This window comes from Macrosteles quadrilineatus, unplaced genomic scaffold (genome assembly GCF_028750875.1).
Source record: "Macrosteles quadrilineatus isolate MER2022 unplaced genomic scaffold, UCM_ALF_1.0 Scaffold_3__2_contigs__length_128488019, whole genome shotgun sequence".
Taxonomy (NCBI): Eukaryota; Metazoa; Arthropoda; class Insecta; order Hemiptera; family Cicadellidae; genus Macrosteles; species Macrosteles quadrilineatus.
The window spans coordinates 88,463,066-88,471,725 of record NW_026542596.1 but is presented as its reverse complement, the minus strand read 5'-3'; positions in this window follow the sequence as shown (position 1 = coordinate 88,471,725).

The following is an 8,660-nucleotide window of genomic DNA, read 5'->3' as shown; positions in this document are numbered from 1 at the left end:
GTGCCATAATGCCACACCACTAGACTCTGCCACACTGACTTACTACTGTGTGTCCGACTCTGTTCTGGCACACCACTTGACCTGCTGCCAATCTATTCTTCCTCCACAAAATGTGTCTGTACATATCAAAACTATATTTTGCCGTACGTTTGAAGAAGCTTATCTAGCTGTTGGATTTGTGTACTCCGACGAATTTAAAGGTGCTGTTTCGGCATGGAAAAAGTGCTAGACGAAATATTATATGTGAATAATAAATACTTAAAATTAAGATGATTTGATAAATTTCACTTTTTTAAATATGTGATATATTTTGAATCTCACAAAACAGTGGGTGATTAAAAAAAAACCGTAGGTGTTAGATGAGTAAATACATACTCATGTTGCAGAAAACATAATGTTTATACAAATTTTCTAATTCTTTATGCATGTTTTAAGACTCCTAATTGGAATCTAAATTGAACTAAACTAGAAAATATTTGTTAATCAGGAGTCTGGGACTGGCTATTTTACCATAGATAAAACATACTTCCTTAGGTTTTACTTACCACCAAAAACGCCAGGAGTCAGCAGTAATAAAATAAACTAAAAATGCACTTGTCACATGATTCTAGAAACTTAGCAAACTTCCACATAATTTGGATTTTATTCAAACTGGTTTGTTATACAAGAAATACTGTTTTAGATTAAAGCGTAAAATTGGCTTAATGGTTACAACTTGTATTTGCTGATTCGGTGGACATAACAAATGTTTTGGTATTTTGATCAAATTTTCAAGTCTACAACTATTTAATGAACATTTTTCCAAAATGAAAACTCCATGAAAAGTATAAATAAGCCTGTTTTAATAGATTTATTCTCCGAAAGGATGACATGAAAGACGACGTTGTGCTGTGTTCTGCATAACGGCAGTCAGAAGGCAGAAAATGAAATTGGTAGATGCAACATTTTTTTCGTTAAATCAAAAGGGAAAGACTATTGTTTTTTACTTTTATTTTTAATATGCACATTAATGTCAAAAATTAATTTTAAGGATACAAACCCGGTCCTTATCATCATATCGGGCTGATTCGCCAACTTGTACAGATGGTGACAAATTGGTTTGCTTTTGTTCTTTTGTGTATATTCTTTCTAGTCGAACTGTAAACCTGAATTGGCATTCAACTAAAACAAGTGTTCAGTAATGTCAATAAGGTTACGTCTAAAGACAGAATACCTACCCTACAGCCTTAATTATTCTTAAATAGTTAATGTTAGGTAATACAATTTTGCCTGTGTTTTTATGTGTTTATCACCCTATATACATTTCTCAAGCATTGTTAGCATCTTAACTTACTTGGTAATGCTTCTCGTAACAATATAATTTTAGGTGATGGTCAAAACCAGAAATTTCGAATCTCGAAACCAAAACCGAAACTTAAAAAATCGAATCCCGAACCTCGAATCTCAAAACCTGAACGCGAAACCTTTTAGTTACCTGGTCAAGTTGTTAAAAATACAGGTACTGTAATGATAACATTTTAATAATGTTTTTGCGATCAAAACTGAAAGGGATTTGACTCCTGATCCAGACATAATGACATAAATGTGACATAAATTAATGGAGATGTGTTTTCTCCATTGCTACCAGCTTGTGTGTAAACAACAGGGTTGTTATAAACAATAATAATGAAACAAACAATGTCAGCATTTTCAAAAATAAAAGTGCCAAAACTTCCAATTTCGAAACTTTTGAATCTGGAAACTCGCCTATCGAATCTCGAAACCGAAACTGTTCCTAAGTTTTGATGGTTTTGACATTTGAGATTTGGTTTTGACACGTCACTATTAGGTACCATGCTTTTTAGTCAAGTCAAAGGTATCAATCAGCAACACGTTTAATACAGCTTTGGAATATATTAAATCTCACTCACTAACAAACCGTCGATCAGAGAATAAAACGGTTACTGTGTTCAAGAGTGAAATCTTCTTACGTCTTTACCACTACTCTTCGCAGCATCTCTTGTCCCAATTATTCAAATAAAGTGTCTTATTTGTAATTAGGTGAAATGAAAATGAAAATGAAATGAAATGAAAATACTTTTTTATTGAGGCGAACATTAGGACCACATGGTCCTTTCTTACAGTTAACCTCTTATGTACTAAATACATACTAAACAATGTATTTTTATAAAACTGTTAAAACTATAAACAAAATAATAAGTACAAACTTAAATAATAAGTAAGGTGCCTGTGTTAATACTTCGCTACGTGTGATCAGGTGAATGCAAATAAAACAATTGATGTTATCATTATGTTACGCACAATTAGGACCATCGTTGATGATACAATTAAATAAAGTCGTGGTTATTCTTTTTTAGCATGCTGGCGAATCGATATCTAACTTACAAACACGCTCCACGACATTAAAGATTAAAGTCCTTGTAGACAAAATAACAAAATGGTAGTATTTCTACGTGGTACTCCTCGATGGGCTACTATAGTATATTTGTGAAAATTGTCAGTTAATTTAGTTCTTCTTGGTGGAGGTGGAGAGACAAACAGATTCCTCATTTTTGTAATAGTATATTGAAAATTGATAGCTTGATATTTATATTAAATATCAAAAATACAGTAGGAACAGGTTGATCATGATATCTATTTAAGTTCAACGTGTATGAAAATGCGTTCTAGAAAAAATTATACAATTACAAGTCAGTATATTTAGATATTTTATAAAAGTGTTATACATTGTTGTGGATTATTTATTGCATCCAAGAGTTTTTTCGTCTAAGAACTTTTTATGTGAGAGACAAACGAAAAACTGATCTTATTTTATATTGGCCTTTTTGTCTTCAATAATGGAATAGTCTGTGCTCGCCTTCAAGTTTGAAGGTCACTGGTTCGATTGCGACCATGCGAGATCTTTCTGGACCCAGGTGCCATTAAGATATCAAACACTTTGGAGAACTAGATATCACTAACGTCTCGGGGGATGAGAAGCTCTCTGCGAAGGAGTGGGGGATTGAGGGAGAGCCCCTCGCGTCGATTTTAAGAAAAATTATAAAATTAATTTCATATTTTTTAAAATAAAATTAAACTGTCATAACCTAACCTAACCAACCAAACCTGCTGATTATATAAAAAAGATATAAGATAAAAATCTAAAGAAGGTTAAGTAATCGAAAAAGTAGTTCTGTTCACAAAATAAAAATATAAATGCATCAAATTCTAACAAAAGACGTACAGTTAAGAAGTAATGGCATTCTAGGCTAAATCTTTGACAAAAAGTTATTGTCACCGGTGGGATTTGATCTGGTTACCTCATGGACATAAGCCAAGAACTCTATCCACTACACCAAGAACACCGATGGCTGCACTCCGTTCGTTGCGGTGATGGTGTTCCCTCGAGGAGGACAGTGACATAACGCCCCTCACTTCTTCGCAAAAGAGGTTCTCATCGGTTTCTGATCAGAACCCTGAGACGCTATTCTAGATATCTAGGCTAACTGGATTCAACGGTTGACGTTACAGTGCGTTCAAACAGCCGTGGCACCTGCACCTGAGGGCAGGTACCACGGCTGTTTGAACGCACTGTAGATAATAGCAATACAAGGATTGGTTCGCTAACAAAAGCTTGAAAAATGCCCCAGGTGTAGATATTTACAAATAATAATATATACTAGATAACCCACAATCTCCGACGTTCTTACATCCAGATCTCCCACAAATCAGTGGCAATCTTGGAGGTCGAAGATCAGATTGAGTGTTAGGAGCAAACCACTCGTAATTTTCAATTGAATGGATTACTATGACAAACGTCGTTGGAGGTTTGGCTGATCTCGTAGAAGGAAATGTCCTTGTAAAATCAAGGCAAAATAAATATATACAGGGTGTCCCGTAACTCTCTGGACACATGTATATTGTTATTGCTAAGGTCCATTTCACCATAGGAAGATGGGTCTGTGGTGTTTAGTTTTCCGTCTGTCTATATTTATATGTTTCACAAAACAATTAATAACTCCTAAATGGTTTGAAATGCAGTGTTGAGTTTTGCAAAAATGTGTATCTTATTAAGACCTATTTTCGTTTAAAATTTACTAAACAATCATCAATGGTTCAACAATTTCTTCAATTTTTTAGCGAATATATAGGGAATTACGAATATATATATATATAGGGTACATATTATTTTCTGTTTATATTTCGTTGTTATTTCGTCACCATCATGACAACTCGTAAGCCCATGTAAATTTTTTGTTTAATTTTAAAGTCATTATCTGTGCTTATTTTTAGCCAATTTAATTTATAAACGGTTTCTGCACATCCACAGGAAATAGAATATTTCATTACTAGGACCGAAAGTGGCATTTTGCGACGCGCGCTCAAGTTTCAAGTGTGAGGCAAAGCCGGGCACAGGAAAACCAAATTTCACGTACGAGGCAAAGCCGAGCATGTGGGGAATAATGGAGCAAGTGCCGGAAAATAGCTTTTGGTACGAGTTATAAACGATACTTTTCATCACTACGCAAAAATACACACATACAGAATAACATCTCAGTAGTATTAAACTAGTTTAAGACTACTCTTTATCATTGAAAATACTCTTAACAAACGTACATGTTATATGGTTTCATAATTAATTGTAGATTGTTTAGATAAATATATTAATAAATACTTCGTCACTAACTTTAATTGACTTAATATTTTGTAATTTGTACCACCAGCTTCTAAGCTTTCTGTATTCCTCTTCTTATCTTTCCCGTCATTTATCAAGTGGAAGGTGATTAGTTACCTCTGAAGCTGTTTTCGCAAATTATCAGTAATGTTAGACATACTTTGAGCAACTTCAAACATGTACTATGCTAAAAACACAGCAATAGAAACTAATACCTTTCTAACACGTGTTTCTGTATAGATTTAGATTGTGCAACAATAAAAACAGCTGATTTAAATCATTAAAACAAACCTAACAAAACACTAGCGCGCATAGTGGATGAATGGAGAACTAATTTAGAGCGAGGGAAAGTAAATTTAATGGAAAATCAGCTGATCGATTTTCCCTCACCCTAAAATAGAGCTTGGGAAACAGCTACTTTCATTGATGACAGCTGTTATCAAAAATAGTTACTTTCGGCGAGGAGTGATGACAATATCCACAATCTTGGAGACTTTTTCAATCGCTTTTATTATTGAATTTAAATCGCTGACAATGCCCATAGTTGCTTTCATATACAGTATAATTTGTCTGTTATAAAGCTATCGCCTTTTGAAATGTTATTGTATTGCCTTTGCTTGTGCTTGTATTAATTCACTATTTTGTTTTCCTACAGTTACCTAACAATGTACATGTTCTCTCACTGATTTGAGAAAGCAAAGTGGCCAATTCGCTCATCAGTGAGACAATGTTAACATTGTCTTACTCTAATTACTTTGTCTCACTCCAGATTCGCAACGTGAAGGCACGAAATAGTGAGCGCGTAACATGCAGGCAACGTCGTATGCGCGCGATATACGTTGGCAGCACTGGCTATAAATCAGCTGGTCAGCTGTTGTACTGTTGTATTTGTCACTTCACATTAAATGTTATATTAAAAGTTCACTTCTGTGTAAAAAAAGGTTATGTTTCTTCACAAATTAATTTTTTTATGGTAACTGTAGGAAAAGTATAATGTGCAACTCGAGTTCAAAGTACAATTGCCTCACTCGAGAAACCATTCCTCACTCGCCTACGGCTCGTGAGTAAGGATTTCTCTCGAGTGAGTCAATTGCTCACTTTTCTCACTAGTTGCACAAATAACTATTTTGTAGTTGAACTTTCTGAATAAAATATTTATTTCTGTTGCACGAAGCTGTGGATGTCTATTGATTATGTTGCTTTGTATGATGTATTGTTTTGATAATTTACAAGATGGATATGGAATCGCATTGATGACCGGTGTAATTGGGTTTCCTGTTTTATGAGTTTTTATTAATGGTATAAACTGGATGGGGTGTGATTGGCGTTGTAAAAATACACACTTACTACTATAGTTTGTCTAGGTTGGTGTACTGTTTGCGTGTTTTGTTTCTTATTGGTTGTTGTTTCACATGATTTTATTCTCTGTTTTCAATATCTAAGTTCCTGTTATCTTGTTAATATTTTATTCTATGTTTTTGTTAATATTTTATTTCTTGTTTTCAATATCAGAATAGTTTATGTTATCCTCCTAGTTCCTGTTGTCTTTTTTTAAATTATACTTTTGTTATTGCCACTGAAGAGTTATCTATTGTTGTTTTGGTTGTTTCTTGTAATGATCACAGTTAGTTTACATTGTTATTTACACTGCCACACCTTCTTATGTTTTTTTTCTCTCAAATTGTTTATTCTTGTTACCTATCACTTGTTGCATTTTTCCTTCTTCTCTTGTTGATTTTATATTTTACTAGCTGTTGTACCCGTGCTTCGCAACGGAGAGGACACTGAAGTGAAAACATTTGATCTTGAATTCCGTTATATAAAATAGTTAAACATTCCCCTTTGGTTTCAGGAACTCAACTGAAACTCTTAGTTTGAAAATGTCTTTGTTTAAGGCTAGGCTAACTTATAAGGCTACCTAGTGCGAATTATATGAGGCGCTGATGCATTTATGGAAATAATGTACCCATAGGATTCAATTTTCAAATGATAAGCTTACTTAAACATTTATTTCGTTGAAAAACGTACAAAGTAAATAAGGAAAGATAATCGCACAACATAAAGCTCACTGTATAGTAAAGAAAAGAAAACTGTTTATATTGATTCAACTTATAATTGATATGTTTTACCGTAGCTACTGAGCAATTTTTTCAAAGTTCAATCTTTACCTACAGAGTGTGTATATAACACAATAATAAGCAAAAATAAACTAATGGAAAACTTGTATTACCTTGTGTTAGAAAGCCAATTATTGTTAATCAGGGCAGAAATTTCATTAATTTAAATATAAATCAACAACATAATACATATCAGTTATTATTTTAAATCGTTCCATATAGTTCAAAACGTGTATGTATTTGCTTTAATTTACATCATTATTTAAAACATTGAGTAAAGAAACATAGTTACGTTACAGGTATTTAATTAATGTTAGAAAAAAAGTTAATTGCGTGCAGCTTAGTTTTATGATATTCTCCATAGTAAAATTAAAGTAGTGTTGTAAAAACACAACTAATAAGGAGATTTCTGTAAATGTAAAAAAGCGAATGTGAAGAAGATGATGGAAGAAAATATAAGTATTAGCATAGTCAAAGGTAGTAGCTACCTCTGGACAGAATAAAAGTAGGTATAGTTGAAATTTAGTTTGTGGATTGAATTAAAATACAAATAAAAGTGTAAACATTGAGTCAGTTAAATTTTTAAAACTGTCAGTACATATATCTCTTAGCTTTTAAAACCTATTAATCCTGATCCAAACAACTGATTTTGTTTATCAGCTCAAATTTGTAAACAGCTACCATATCAAAATTATTCCACAACATTTATACATTGTAATAATCCTTCTGTTTCCATGAAAATAAGTATATTTTTATAAATATTTCAATCAAACTATTCTCATAATCATAAAACTTTAGAATCTTGGGAGCAGAACCTGTACCTCTTAACCTCTGCTGTTTGAACTGTCAAATTATAGTATTTACAGCTGACTTCAATTAATATTTTTGACTATTTACATTATTCACAAATGTAAATATTGAAACTTTGGAAGCCCATGGAGCGTAGCCCAAAGGATATATAATAACAGGAATAGGGCTATATGTTAACCAGGTATATAAGCTACCTTCATACAAAATTTTATTTCAATCGGTTCAGTGGTTCTTGCGTTATTAAGTAACAGACAGACACACACACAAGCACACACCATCTCATTTTTATTCTGTATACTAGCTGTAGGGCTTTGCCCCGTTTGATAAGTGAGCTCGTTCGCATGGCTCAATCACGTCCTGGTTGAAGTTCGTTCGCTACGGTAACTCGCCTCCAGGTTGAAGTTCGTTCGCTACGCTCACTCACCTTTTGGTTGCAAATTAGCTGTTGTCATAAATAAAAAAATAATAGTGCTGCACCCTGTTGGTAATCCTTGTAACTTTAATGCTATTGCACATCATAGAACAGAACCAACTTGTTTAATTGAAACAGCTGTTAACATTCATTAATTCCATTTAAATATGAGTACTCATAAGGTTAACATGGGAAACTCCAGAGCCACTGGGGCGGAGCCCGAGAGTCCGATCAGAATAAAAACAACTTAGTTTTCCTATTTAATGCCTAAAGAATCAGTGTACCAAATTTCAGCCTCCAAGGTAAGTGGGAGAATTAGTGAGTGAGTGAGTGAGCGAGTCAGTCAGTGAGGGCTTTGCCTATATATAGATTAGTACGTATAGATATATTGCTCAAGTTACCGAGTTTTGCTCAGTCCTTTTTTTCATCTATGTTTGTTTTGCTCGAATATGCTACCTTACAATTACTTTTGCTATTGTTTGCTTGCTAATGTATTTGAATTGTATTAATGTATTGTTTGTAAAATGGTAGTTGCCGTTGATAATAAATAAATAAATTACAGTATCTTATAAAAGTTCAATTAGTACGACTAGTCTAATTCAAAGTATTGCAAACATCCCATCCAACAAGGATACAACCCTTGATTTGGTAGTCTAGTATTAATTGA